The 13,626-nt window shown below is 44.4% G+C and overlaps 1 pseudogene; it reads right to left on the reverse strand.

The window, feature by feature from the left end:
• LOC149287868 (sortilin-like) overlaps window positions 1-8,062 on the reverse strand; it is a 49,321-nt pseudogene extending 41,259 nt beyond the window's left edge.
• Window positions 8,063-13,626: the final 5,564 nt, after the last annotated feature.

The raw sequence follows: 13,626 nt of genomic DNA on the forward strand, positions 1-13,626 counted from the left end.
TCTGAACACCCTCCTGGTCTCTGTGATCATCCAATAATCTCCATCTGTCCTCTGTCTAGTTCACATGCACGTTTACAAGACTTTTCAAGGGCTGCCCTTATCCTCCAAATCCCTAAAGACCCACTTCTTTATGGATGCCTATAAACTTACAGCCTAACAGCCTTTAGCTCACCTTTCCTAGTCCCTTCTCGCAATGCTTATACTAGCATGGATGGTCCGTCCATAACAACGGCACTTTTAACTTGTGTGTAACACGAGACTTAATTCCCCCTAGATTGTAAATTCATTTGAGCAGGGCCTTCCTCATCCGTTTCTGTAAGTCATCTTGTTATGTTATATATTACTTATATGTTCTGTCTACCCAATGAGTGCTGCAGAATCCGATGGTGCTATATATTAACCCCTTGATGACAACTGACGATCCAGGCACGCCATGCACTAACATCCAGTTAGCGACAACTGATGTGCCAGGACCGTCATGGCTTTAATCGGGTGCAGAAATTGATCTACGTTTACTTTCTGCACCCTAACGGAGTTGCTGTAATGCCTGGATGTCGAGGCATTCAGCAACACCAAAATCGGCATTAGGTGGCATGTCTGGCCCCACCCCTGGGTGTCAATGTCTGCCATACACTGTATGGCGGGGGACGCCAATTTTAAAAGAGTTTAGGAGGCGATCACTAAAATGTCTTGATAGTGAGGCAATCAGCGACACCGAACACCTACCCCAGAGCGTGCTGTGACTGCTCCGGCGCCACAACTGCCACTGCAAGGTTTTGCCACTCGCAAGATGGCAGCGCGTGCTTTCAAAATATAAAAGGAGTTGAAAAGATTTCTCAGGAGGGTCTCTCCAGACCCTCCCGAGAACTCTGGCTCCCCTTGCAGGCTGAATACAGGCAGGCAAACCCATGCATGTGGGGTATCACTATACTCAAGAAATGTTGCTGAACACATATTGGGCTGTTTTATGATATATACCAGGACCTGTTAATACATACCTGAATGAAAACGTGGGGGGGGGGAGAACACTCCAAAAAATGACTACCGCAAAGTTTGACAAAGACTGGTGGTAGAATTAATGCATGGAAAGAGCTAAAATACTAGCATTTGAAATACCCTGGGGTGTTTAGTCTTCAAAAATGTATGGTTTAATGGGGTAAATTGCATTGGCCAGATTTGGAAAAAATGGTTTTGAAATAGCAAAATGCTACTTGTAGTTATTGCCCCATAACGTGCAGAAATAAGCAAAAAAAAAACAAAACATTAAAACATTGGGTATTTCTAAACTCAGGACAAATAGTAGAATCTATTCAGCAGTTTTTTTCCACTAGCTTTTATAAAGATTTTAAGTAAAAGTCAGAAAAAGTCCTTTTTTCCCCCCTCGATTTTTAAATCTAAAAGAAAGTCCTTCATGTCCTGAAAAAGACAATATATAACTTGTGTGGGTTCAGTAAACGGGAAAGAAGAAAATTACAGCTAAAACACGAGCACCGCAGAAATGTTAAAACGTCCATTGTCACGAAGGGTACAAATATAAAATCAGCCATTGTCACGAAGAGGTTGATATATGCTTTTTAATAATTATTTGTGAGAAAGCAGGAACACATAGTGCAACATTAGCCCAAGACATTGCAAAGAAAAATAATATCACTGCACGATGAGCTATTCCCCTCAAAATAGAATATTTGTATTGCATGCATTTGTCTATTCAGCTGAGGCAAAAAAAAAAAAACTGTATAGGTAAGCAAAGATTGCATACAGAACACTGCCCCAGGCAAGGTCACCTGTTGCTAGCACCTGCCAAACCAGACAAGCAGGTTTTATGGATTTGCAACTCCATATCTTTCACTACTGTAAGTAGGTAGGATTGACAAATGAAAAACAGTGTAGGGTGGATACTATGCCATCTTATTTACACAAATATGACGTTATTTCATGTTTGTGTATAAAGCACACTGTTCCTTCTAAAGAGCGTGGGACTCAAGACTAAAGCAGTTAAGAGGAATTTAGGATTTTATAGCATCAAGTCAAAAACATCAAGACTTTTACCTATCTAGACTGTTTTAGTACGGATATGAACTGTCTTGTGAAAATAGTGTACTGTGTGGTGCTTCATCCATCTTATTTAGACCCCCTTCGATAAAAATGTCGACAACTATATAGATGCATACGAATAACAAACGATATACTAGTACATGTAAAGCAGAACATGTCACGTTACCTCTCTACTAAAATCTGTGCAAGACCTATTCAATTATCAGAAAGCACTGGCATACCGAATTTTCTGCCTCCCAAACAGCAGAACTGCACCAGAACAAAATAAAATCGACACAAAGCCCACCGTGGGTTCCGGCGAACGAAAGAGGCATAAATAAGGTTACGCTATATTTTGTTATCTTAAACGAGCTACAATAACCCCACTTGTACTTAGCAGCCTATGACCCAGGAAACCTTGACAGCTTCCCGACACATGCACCACGAGCTCCGCACCGTGTGGGTTTCTTTTCTCAACAGTCCCTGGAATATCCTTGAATCATTGCACTTTCCGTCATCCGCCGGTTCCGTTCGGAGCCCTGAGCTCCTTCGCGTTCTGACGCTCACTGCAGCACCCTGCTGCCATATTACCGAAGGCTCTCGCACGTTAGGGTGAAAGTCAGACAATGATACACTTATGAACAACATTAGGCAAAAGCCAATCACCCCAGTCCTAAACTCGCCGAGGGACCGCATCTCTTCTACAATAAACCAAACAGCACTTTTCACTAACATATAATGAATCTTTTGGCAGTGATTGGTTGAAAATGCCATCAGTCACAACTATTCTCGTAAATTATTGGCCAGTTGGTATTATCGCAATACTACATAGGCAGCTACCAGCCCTGCTTACCATACGTTCTCCAATACCCTTGCTGTGTGCTCGGCTGCTTTCTTCCGATTGGGTCCAGCATAAACCGTCGGTGTTGATTGGTTAGCTATGACAGAGCCCCATTCATGGGATCTTCACTTGTTAAAAGTTATGAGGGAATGTAGCAAAGTTGAGGAACACAGTGACCTCCATTTACATGTAATTTATAATAAAACACAATCATTGGGATAAGCGACTAACTGAGTATGACAAAACCTTTTTTTAACTATACACGGCTATGGCCGTTTTGCACTATAACCAAAAATGGTATATAGTAAATCACAATATTATAAACCTATCCTATGAGCGGTACAAACACTAATTATAGCACAGCAAATCAATTTGCTAACTGACTAATGATAGCAAAGCAAATTATTTCACCTTTGCTTTAAGCCCTGTCAAGCCTTACAGACCATTACCAAGAGAAGAGGACGAAAAAGAGTGATGAGAGAATGACAGAATGGAATGCCCATAGACTATAATGGGAAAGAAGAATGCCCGTGGACTATTAACTGGAAAATATGTAAACAGTTTTTAGAGAGGCAGGTGAAGGAAACAGGGAAACATGTAAAACGTGTGTTTACAAAGGAAAGGGTTAACAGTCAAATTCATGGGACCCAATGGGATACGCCCAAAGTTATTGAAATAGCTTAGGACAGAGGCGTACCTAGAGTTTTTGGCACACATCAACAGTAGTGTAGCATAACCCCCATCACTATATACCGAGCCAGACATTAACACGGTAGGCCTCTACCCAGGAAACAGGCAGCCTGTCTGTGCCACCTCTGCCCCTGGAACAGGCAGCCTGCCTGTGCCACCTCTGCCCCTGGAACAGACAGCCTGCCTGTGCCACCTCTGCCCCTGGAACAGACAGCCTGCCTGTGCCACCTCTGCCCCTGAAACAGGCAGCCTGCCTGTGCCACCTCTGCCCCTGAAACAGGCAGCCTGCCTGTGCCACCTCTGCCCCTGAAACAGGCAGCCTGCCTGTGCCACCTCTGCCCCTGAAACAGGCAGCCTGCCAGTGCCACCTCTGCCCCTGAAACAGGCAGCCTGCCAGTGCCACCTCTGCCCCTGAAACAGGCAGCCTGCCAGTGCCACCTCTGCCCCTGAAACAGCCTGCCTGTGCCACTCTTGCCCCATATGCATACCTGGGAACTCTCCGGGTTTGACCCTGAGATTGCCAGGTGAAGCACCGCTTCTCTGGATCAAGACGTCAGTGGGCCTGGCCGCGTCCAGCAAGGGAAGGCTCCGGGTACCCGGAGCCCAGAAGTTCCCAGGAATGCCCATATGTAGTCTGCCTGTGCCACCCCTGTCCCTTAAGTAGCCTGCCTGTGCAACCCCTGCCCCCAAATACTTATAACATTCACTCATTCATTAGCTCATTCTAAGATATCGAGGCATGTCAGCAACACAACCCCACTACCCCGATAGAGCAAACACAAGTGCCATCCTGTAAATGACGTTGCCGTCATTGACAGGATGGCATTAACAATAGAAAATTAGTTCACAGAGGGTCAGCCTCCGGACGTCGTGGTCGCACGGTCCCAGGACCGTGCGCCACGAAGAGTCAGGGATCCCTCGTCGCGGGAACCGTCGGGCAGGAGTTATAATCCTGCCTGCGGATCTCCCGGTGACGCTGCGGCACTGCCTCGTGGCAGGCTACAACCCCACCCTTGCGGTCAGCTCGCACGTGTCCGCGCTCCCGATGAGGAGGGGACGTGGCTTAGCCCCAGGGGGTGTGGCCACCCTCTGGGTAGGACACCAGAAGGAAGGGGAGGAGGTGGAAACTTCCATGTCCCCCTCCTCTCAGGTGTATCTGGAGGGAGGGGATCAGGTGCTTCAGGTGGGAGGGGATCAGGTGATAGGGGGTGGACTGCTCAATCACTACCCCTATATAAACCCCACAGACCTCTCTCCAAGTGCTTCTTAGTTAAGCTGAGTACCATGAAGTACTGTCTATTGCTACCTAGCTGCTTTATACTGACTCCTTGGATTTTGACCTTTGGCTTTGTTACCTGATACTGCTGTCTGCTACCTGCCTTGACCTCTGGACCGTGACCCCGACTACTCTCTTGGATTTGCCCCTGTGTTCCCTCGTTGCTGGACATTGTGTGGTGACACCTGCGCTACGCTACGCTCCCCCCAACCTGAAACTTTCAAAGCTTATTGCAAGGTCATTTATAAATAAGTTGAATAAAATTGGTCCCAGAAAAGAACCCTGAGGGACACCACTTACCATTTTTGTCCAGCTTGAAAATCTACGATTTATAACAACTCTCTGTATTCTATGACCAAGCCAATGTTCAACCCAAGAACAAGAATTTTCATCTAGACCCATTTCTTTCAGTTTGAATACTAACCTATTGTGTGGAACCATGTCAAACGCCTTGGCAAAATCCAAGTAGATTACATCCACTGCAACACTCTGATCTACACTTGTCACGGTCCACAGCGCGGTTCACCGGAGTATCTGTGGTTAGCGGGTACTCGATACTTACCTCCTCTGCTGCCTCCTCTCCCCATCCTCCGGGAGTGTCATGGTCCTTGGCTTACCGGGTCCGTGCTGTGCCCACGTCCAGCGGGCTCGTGGCAGGCCTCCTCTGCTCCTGTCCCTCCAGGAGGAGAGATGTGTGCATCCGTGTACGCCACGCTCCCTTCTTCTCCCATACTCCTGTGGAGGCGACAGAACGCGCACAGTACGTCATCATAGTTGGGGCGGGGCTTAAGAGCACAGCAAGTTTAAAAGCCGAGCACTGAATGATAGTTGTTTTAACGGCTGAGCTTGTTAGTCTGCAGTGTGTATATTGGAATTTCTTTGATGATATTGGCTATGCCGGTTTCTCCTCTCCTGACCCGGCTTGCCTGACCTTTCTATTTCGATTACCATTGCTGATATTTGCCTGATCCTGACAACGCCGATTTCTCCTCCCCTGACCCGGCTTGCCTGACCATTGTTGGACTTCGTTTCTTGCTTTATGAGACTTTTGTCGCTATCTCTGCATACTGGGTTCCTCATCTGCTTCAAACGTAATAACACTTCTACTTACTTCTCAGTAGAATGCAATTAAAATAGTTTGACATGACCTATGTTTCATAAAACCATGCTGATTTTTGCTACTAAATCATGCTACTGAAAAAGCTAAATATATGAATAAGATGACAAAATACCAGAGTATAATGCAATCATACCTTTTGTATTGGATTAACATAATACTTAAAAGGCAAGCTTTCAAAAACAGAAATTTTTACTTACCATAAATTCTCTTTTCCCCAGTATAGTGGCAGTACCGGTGGGCTTGCTCTCTCTCCCGGTACAAGCACGCTAAAAGATAGTAAAGGGTTAAGCTCCACCCTACCCTATAACCGTACTCACATCACTCCGTAGCTCAGTTAATAACAAGAGGACCAATCAGCAGTACAAAAATCTTTATTAACAAAATTTGGGAAACACGTACTGCCACTATACTGGGGAAAAGAGAATTCACGGTAAGTACAAATTTCTGTTTTTCCCAACGTTTAGTGGTAGTACCGGTGGGATATATCAAGATCCCCCAAAAAACAAAAGGGAGGGACCTGATGCCCAAACACAGCTTCTGAAGCAGAGGAAATGTCCAGTCTATAATGTTTAATAAAAGTGTTCCAGGAGGACCAAGTGGCCGGTTTACAAATCTCCTCCGGAGACACTGAAGCCCTGGAAGCCCAGGAAACGGATTCGTGGAGTGGGCCTTAATCTGGGACGGAAGAACCGCACCACAGAACTCTTATGCCAGATGGATTGTGTCTGTGAGCCATGTGGCTAAAGTTGATTTTGATACTGCTTGACCAGACGACTTGCCATGGAACTGAAGGAACAGATGGTCAGATGAACGAAAGGAAGCGGTACGCCCCAAATAGATGGTGAGAGCTCTCTTAACATCCAGAGAATGCCATTTACTTTTTTATTATGATGCAGGGTCTTGGTAAAACGTCAGAAGAACTATAGGCTAGTTAACATTAGCTTGAGATAGAACCTTAGGCAGGAAAGATGGCCTGGGATACAGAACCACTTTGTCTTGATGAAAAACAAGAAAGTCTTCAGATGCTGAGAGAGCCTGGAGTTCCCCAATCCGTCATTTTGAGGTAACAGCTACCAAAAACACAGTTTTCAGGAAAAGGAATTTGAGTGAGACTTCTTGAAAAGGTTCAAATGGAGCAGAGCACAGAGCCTTAAGTACTAAGGGAAGATCCTATGGTGGGAAAAAAGGATCTAATAGGAGGTCTTTTAATTGTGATGGCTTTAAGAAATCTTCGAATGAAGCGATTTGATGCCAAATCGACGAGCAGGAAATGGCTAAGAGCAGAAATCTGACCCTTAAGAGTCGTGACCCTAGATTCAAAAAGTGCAGAATGACCGGAATGGACGGAGGTGAACTCTGCAGCCCTTGAGAGTGACACCTTTCAAGAAACTTTCTCTAGGTTCTTAGATACATTTTGGCTCTAGACAGTCTCACTGAACCCAAAAGAAGATTAGCCATGATACCGCTGATACTTGATCTTCCAGGATTAGCCTTGCAGCAGCCATGCCATCAATCTGAACATTTGAAGAGTGTGGAGTGGAATCCCCTTGTTCTCTAAGATGTCTGAAGATACTGGAAGTTCCCAATGATTTACCGAGAGTTGGCAAAGGTCTGTAAACCAACTCCGGTTTCGGCCAGAATGGAAGAATAGCCAGCACTCTTGCCTTGTCTGTTTTGATTTTGAGTATCACTCGAGGAATCATAGATACCGGAGAAAAGATGTATGCCAGATTGAACTGCCACTTGATCTCCAGACCACACAGGAAATGAGGGTAATCCATCTTGTAGAGAGAGGCGAAAAGGGAAACTTTCCGATTCCGTCTCATCGCCATGAGATCCACTTCTGGAAGACCTACTTTCGCAACTAATGTTTGGAAATCAGTCGGGTATAGAGCCCATTCTGCTTGGGAGCATCTGCTGAGATCATCCGCAATTATATTATTCTGATCTCTGATGTGGATAGCCAAAACAGCCTCTAGATTCAGTTGTGCCCATAGCATGATTTTGGCGCATAGGTCTTGAAGACTGCTTACTCTTGTGCCCCCTGTCTGCTGATATAGGCTACCGTCGTGCTGTTGTCTGATTGAATCTTCACTGGCATGCCCGATATCCACGGTTTGAAGGCTAGCAGGGCCTTGAAGACTGGGTTTAACTCCCTGAAATTTGAGGATTAAAGTGCCTCTTGCGCTGACCACTTTCCCTGGGCTTTTCAAAACTGGAGATGGGCTCCCCAGCCGGTTTCGGACTGGACAGAAGGAACCATCTGGCACCAGGAACAAGCGAGTAAACTCCCTGAAATAGATGTTTCTTTGGTATGTTCTCTATAACTCCTTGCTTGAGGAGTTTTGATGCTGCCATGACTAGCGCTGAGTTTTTCTTCACCGATGGGTATGAGGAGACTAGGAAATAATCGTGTGGGGTCTTGCAAAACCTGATGGCGTAGCCTTCTGATACTATATGACGTATCCATCAATTTTCCTTTTCTTATTTACCGTATTGGCTCGGATATAGGCCGCCCCCGTATATAGGCCGCACCCTAAAAGTTTGGTGCTTTTTTAAAGAAAGTTTTTTTCTTTAAAAAAGCACCAAAAAAACATGCTGCCACTCTGTCTCCCCCCCCCGAGATATGCTACCACTGTCCCCCCCCCGAGATATGCTGCCACTCTGTCTCTCCCCCCCCGAGATATGCTGCCACTGTCCTCCCCCCCCGAGATATGCTGCCACTGTCCTCCTCCCCCCCGAGATATGCTGCCACTGTCCTCCTCCCCCTCGAGATATGCTGCCACTGTCCTCCTCCTCCCCCCCGAGATATGCTGCCACTCTGCCCCCCCCGACTTACCAGAGGAGACTCCCAGGTGTCTTGCAGGGCCGGCAGGGGACATCTACGCAATACGCGTACACAACTTCCGGTGCCGGCACCGGAAGTTGTGTACGCGTATTGCGTAGAAGTTATTGCTTATAACTTGCTCTTTCTCCCTAATCATATAGATCTGTCTATCTTCCTCACTTTTTAATTTTTTGTATTTACTAAATGCTAACTTCAAGGTTTTCTGGCCACTTCTGTGGAGTACTATAATTTTCCACTTGGGTTTTTGTCCTGCGCTATTTTCTTGATGAAAACTGCCACTGCATTTTCCTGTGTTTTGGCGTTTTTTCTGGCGTTTTAGCCTTTTTGTGGAAATTGCTTTTTTGACCTTAGGCAGTTTTTCCAGCCTTTACACGTTGGAATTTTCACCCAGCTAAAAGGGATTAGGATAAATGGCAAGTATCTGCCCCCTCCTGATGTCATTTCCTTGGTAGAGTTCTACCCCGGCGGGCCATTTTGTCTCTTTTCTGTGGTTTGTAAGGCATGCTTTATTCCGAATGTCTGCCCCTCTAATGGCTGACCTTTTAACCCCTTAAGGACCAGGCTCATTTTTTCAATTTGTACCCTGTGGGACCGAGGCTGTTTTAACACTTTTGTGGTGCTTGTGTTCAGCTGTAATTTTCTCCTCACCCATTTAGTGTACCCACACAAGTTATATATTGTTTTTTTCAGGACAAGATGGGCTTTCTTCAGATACCATTATTTTGATCATATCATCTTATTTACTATAAAAAAAACAAAACAAAAAACATGATGAAAAACTGGAAAAAAAAAAACATTTTATGACTTTTATTTGAAAAATCTTTTACTCAGCTAAAAAAGCTAGTAAAAAAACTAGCTAAATAGATTCTACTACTTTCCTGAGTTTAGAAACACCCAATGTTTTTACGTTTTTTTGCTGCTTTTTGTAAGTTATAGGGCAATAAGTACAAGCAGCGTTTTATGATTTCCAAACCTTTTTTAACAAATCTGGTCTGCCTCCATCTCCTCTTTGGAACATCTTTGAAGCCGGTTAACTCAATTTAACCCCGTCAAACCATATATTTTTGAAAACTAGACACCCCAGGGTATTTCAAGTGCTGTTATTTTAACCTTTCCATGCACCAATTATACAACCACATTTTGTCAAACTTTGTAATAGTAATTCTTTTTTTTTTTTTTTCAGGCTAGGTTTCCACTTGGGTTTTTGTCCTGCGTTTTTTTTCTTGATGAAAAACGCCAAGAAAACTGCCACTGCATTTTTCTGCGTTTTGGCGTTTTTTTCTGGAGTTTTTTCTGGCGTTTTAGCCTTTCTGTGGAAATTGCTTTTTTGACCTTAGGCAGTTTTTCCAGCCTTTACAAGTTAGAAGTTTCACCCAGCTAAAAGGGATTAGGATAAATGGCAAGTATCTGCCCCCTGATGTCATTTACTTGGTAGAGTTCTACTTAAACGCCCCGGCGGACCCTTTTGTCACTTTTCTGTGGTTTGTAAGGCATGCTTTATTCCGAATGTCTGCTCCTCTAGGAAGATTGGCCCCAAATGATGGTGCAAATTGTTTGCTGTTGCTTTTGGCACGCAGGATCCAGTTGATGTGTCGCGTATGTTTGTTTGTAATGGCATGTTTGTTCCAAATGGTGTAGAATTCAATATGAACTTTGTTTTGTGTGAAACTGTTTGTTTCCAGCCTATTTCTCGTAGGACACACAGATACTGGGTCCATCCTCTGCATTGTAACTGTGGAAAAAACGCCATAAAAAACGCCAAGGCAATAAACCCACATGGCTTTTTCATGGCGTTTTTTCTCTCCCATAGACTTCTATTGGAGAAAAACGCCAAGATTTCCTTGCAAAAAACGCCAGAGTGTCAACATGCTGCGATTCTGAAAAACGCCAAAGAGGACTGAAAAAACGCCAAACAAAAAAACGCCAACTGGATATGGCATTCTGCGATTTCCTATTGAAGAACAGCTAACATCTGGCTGCTGCGTTTTTTCACTAAAAAAACGCCAGGTGGCGCTATTGGCGTTTTTATGGGCGTTTTTAGCTAAAAAAAACCAAGTGGAAACCTAGCCTCACACAAATTGTAATTTAGTTGTCACTGTCAAACAACTCCCCAATATGTGTTCAGCAACATCTCCTGAGTACAGCGATACCCCACATGCAGATTGTTTGGCTGGTAAAAGGCTACTTTTGGGGCATGCGTAATTCAGGTGGTCATTTGGCCATTCTGCCTCCATCTCCTCTTTGGAATATCTTTGAAGCCGGTTAACTCCATTTAAACCCATATATTTTTGAAAACTAGACACCCCAGGGTATTCCAAATGCTTTTATTTAAACCCTTTCAATGCACCAATTATACAACTACACTTTGTCAAACTTTGTAATAGTAATTTTTAAAAAAAAATTCCACACAAATTGTAATTTAGTTATTAATATACAGGTCCTGGTATATGTCACTGTCAAACAACACCCCAATGTGTTCTCAGGAACATCTCCTGAGTGCAGTGATACCCCACATGCATGGGTTTGTCGTGTTGTTTGAGATTTAAAATGCCACATTTGAAAAGTGCGCTTTTTTTCTCCATTTTGGTCAGTCTGTACCTATGCCCTATCTTTGAGCTCGGCCACTCCAATTTACCCAATCAAGCCATTTTTTTTATATTAGACACCCCTTGGGTATTTGAAGTGCTTTTATTTTAACTCTTTCTATGTTGAGATTTTTGAGAAATTTTAGCACTTGCTCAAAATAATAAACTTTATTTTTTTATTTTATTTTTTTTATATTTTGTTTTATATTTTTTTACACATTTTGCTGGTACTGGATGGTTCCTCTGGTGACATCACTGCATAATTATTTTTAAATGTTAGCACTTTTTTTATTTATTTATTTTCTTTATTATTTTTTGAATATTTTACTAATCACATTGTGATTAGAAAGCTGGGCTCCATTGACTTGCATGGTTGAATGCAGTACATGTATTCAACCTGCAAGTGGAGCCAGAGTTCTCTAGAGGGTCTGGAGACCATCTAGCGAACTTTTTCAACTTGATTGGTTTTTTTTACAGGGCGGCCGCCATCTTGCTGATGGTGAAGATCACCAGCAGTGGCAGCTGCGACCACTCTCCGGAGCGGTCACAGCCCGTCTTGAGGTAAGTGTTTGGTGTCCCTGAATGTCTCCTGATCGAGGCATTCCAGCGACACCATTTAAGTTTAGGAGGTGATCGTTGATCGCCTCCTAAACACTTTTAAAACGGGCGTCCGCCGCCATACAATGTATGGCGGATGTTGATGCCCCAGGGAGGGGCCAGACATGGCCCCTGATGCCGATCTCGGCGTTACTGAATGCCTCGACATCGAGGCATTACAGCAACGCCGTTTAAGCGAAGAAAGCTTATTTAAGCGAAGAAAGCTTATTTAATTTAGTGACGGTTCAGGACCGTCAAAGGTCGTTAAGTGACCGTTTTTTGCGTGACGGTCCTGAACCGGCAAAGGTCGCGAAGGGGTTAAACATTGCAGTGCAGGTTAATTGGAACCACCTGAAAGGGCTGACTTCCATGCAGGGGCGTACCTAGAGTATTTGGCACCTGGGGCGGATCCTGTATGTGGCACCCCCCTACACACACACACTTTAAAACTGCATAGCTTCTACCATTATATACCGGCGCAGACACTGAAGGTGGTACAGCATAACACTTACTGTTATCATTATATACTGAGGCAGACCTTGATGGTGGTACAGCATAACACCTATCACTATATACTGAGGCAGACATTGACGGTTGTACAGCATAACACCTACCACTATATACTGAGGCAGACAATGACGGTGGTACAACATAACACCTATCGCTATATAGTGAGGCACACATTGACGGTGGTACAGCGTAATCCCTATCACTATACATTGAGCCAGACATTGACAGTAGTGCAGCATAACTCCTATCACTATATACTAAGCCAAACATTGATGTGGTGTAGGCCTACCACTTCATTAGTAGTAGACTGAAACCGAAAAGTAAGTAACACACCAAAATAGGACAAAACAATTAAATAACAATATTAATATATATATATATATATATATATATATATATGATTGTTAACAGCAATCACATTCCTGTCATGCCCAGGCATACCCAGATTCCAGGATGCAGACTTGGCATGATAGGAGTATGATTGCCCTATCTACCCCTTCTCACTCCCTTTTGTCCTACCTACCCCGTCTCACTCCCTTCTCCCTATCTACCCCCTATCCCCCCGCCTCACTCCCTTCTCCCTATCTACCCCCTCCTAACGATCTACCCTCTCCCCCTTTGAAGTTCACTTACCTTTCAGGAGTCCTGCGGTGGGGGTGCAAGGCCTCTGTCTCCCAGCTCTGCCACTGTATGGAACAGTATAGAGTGATGGGAGTTATGATGTACTAGAGCATAATTATATAATGAAAAATACATTGGAAAGGTTGAACCCGGCTTAAAATCACTCAAGGGAGCCGGAGGTCTGTTAAAGACCTCCGATACCGCTCCCTTGCAAGCCTGCTCCTCCAGCGGCGGACATTGCTGTCCGTCTCTGGAGGGGTTCCGGGTGCCGGCAAGTTGGCACCCCCCTGATGAGCGGCACCCAGTGCGGACCGCCCCCCCCGCCCCCCGCTAGGTACGCTACTGACCTCATCCCAGATACATTATTTTTTTTTTTTTTTAATGCACACAGTTCATGGTGCAAAGTGGTCTGCCAGTATGTTTATGTAAAAGGTCCTCTCTTAAGGGGGAAGGACTGTGAAACCAACAGGAATAACAAAATTAGTCCTTACAACTAAATTGGGT

Source organism: Sceloporus occidentalis, unplaced genomic scaffold, assembly GCF_023333645.1.
Source record: "Sceloporus occidentalis isolate IW3139 unplaced genomic scaffold, rSceOcc1.0.p SCAF_55, whole genome shotgun sequence".
Classification (NCBI taxonomy): Eukaryota; Metazoa; Chordata; class Lepidosauria; order Squamata; family Phrynosomatidae; genus Sceloporus; species Sceloporus occidentalis.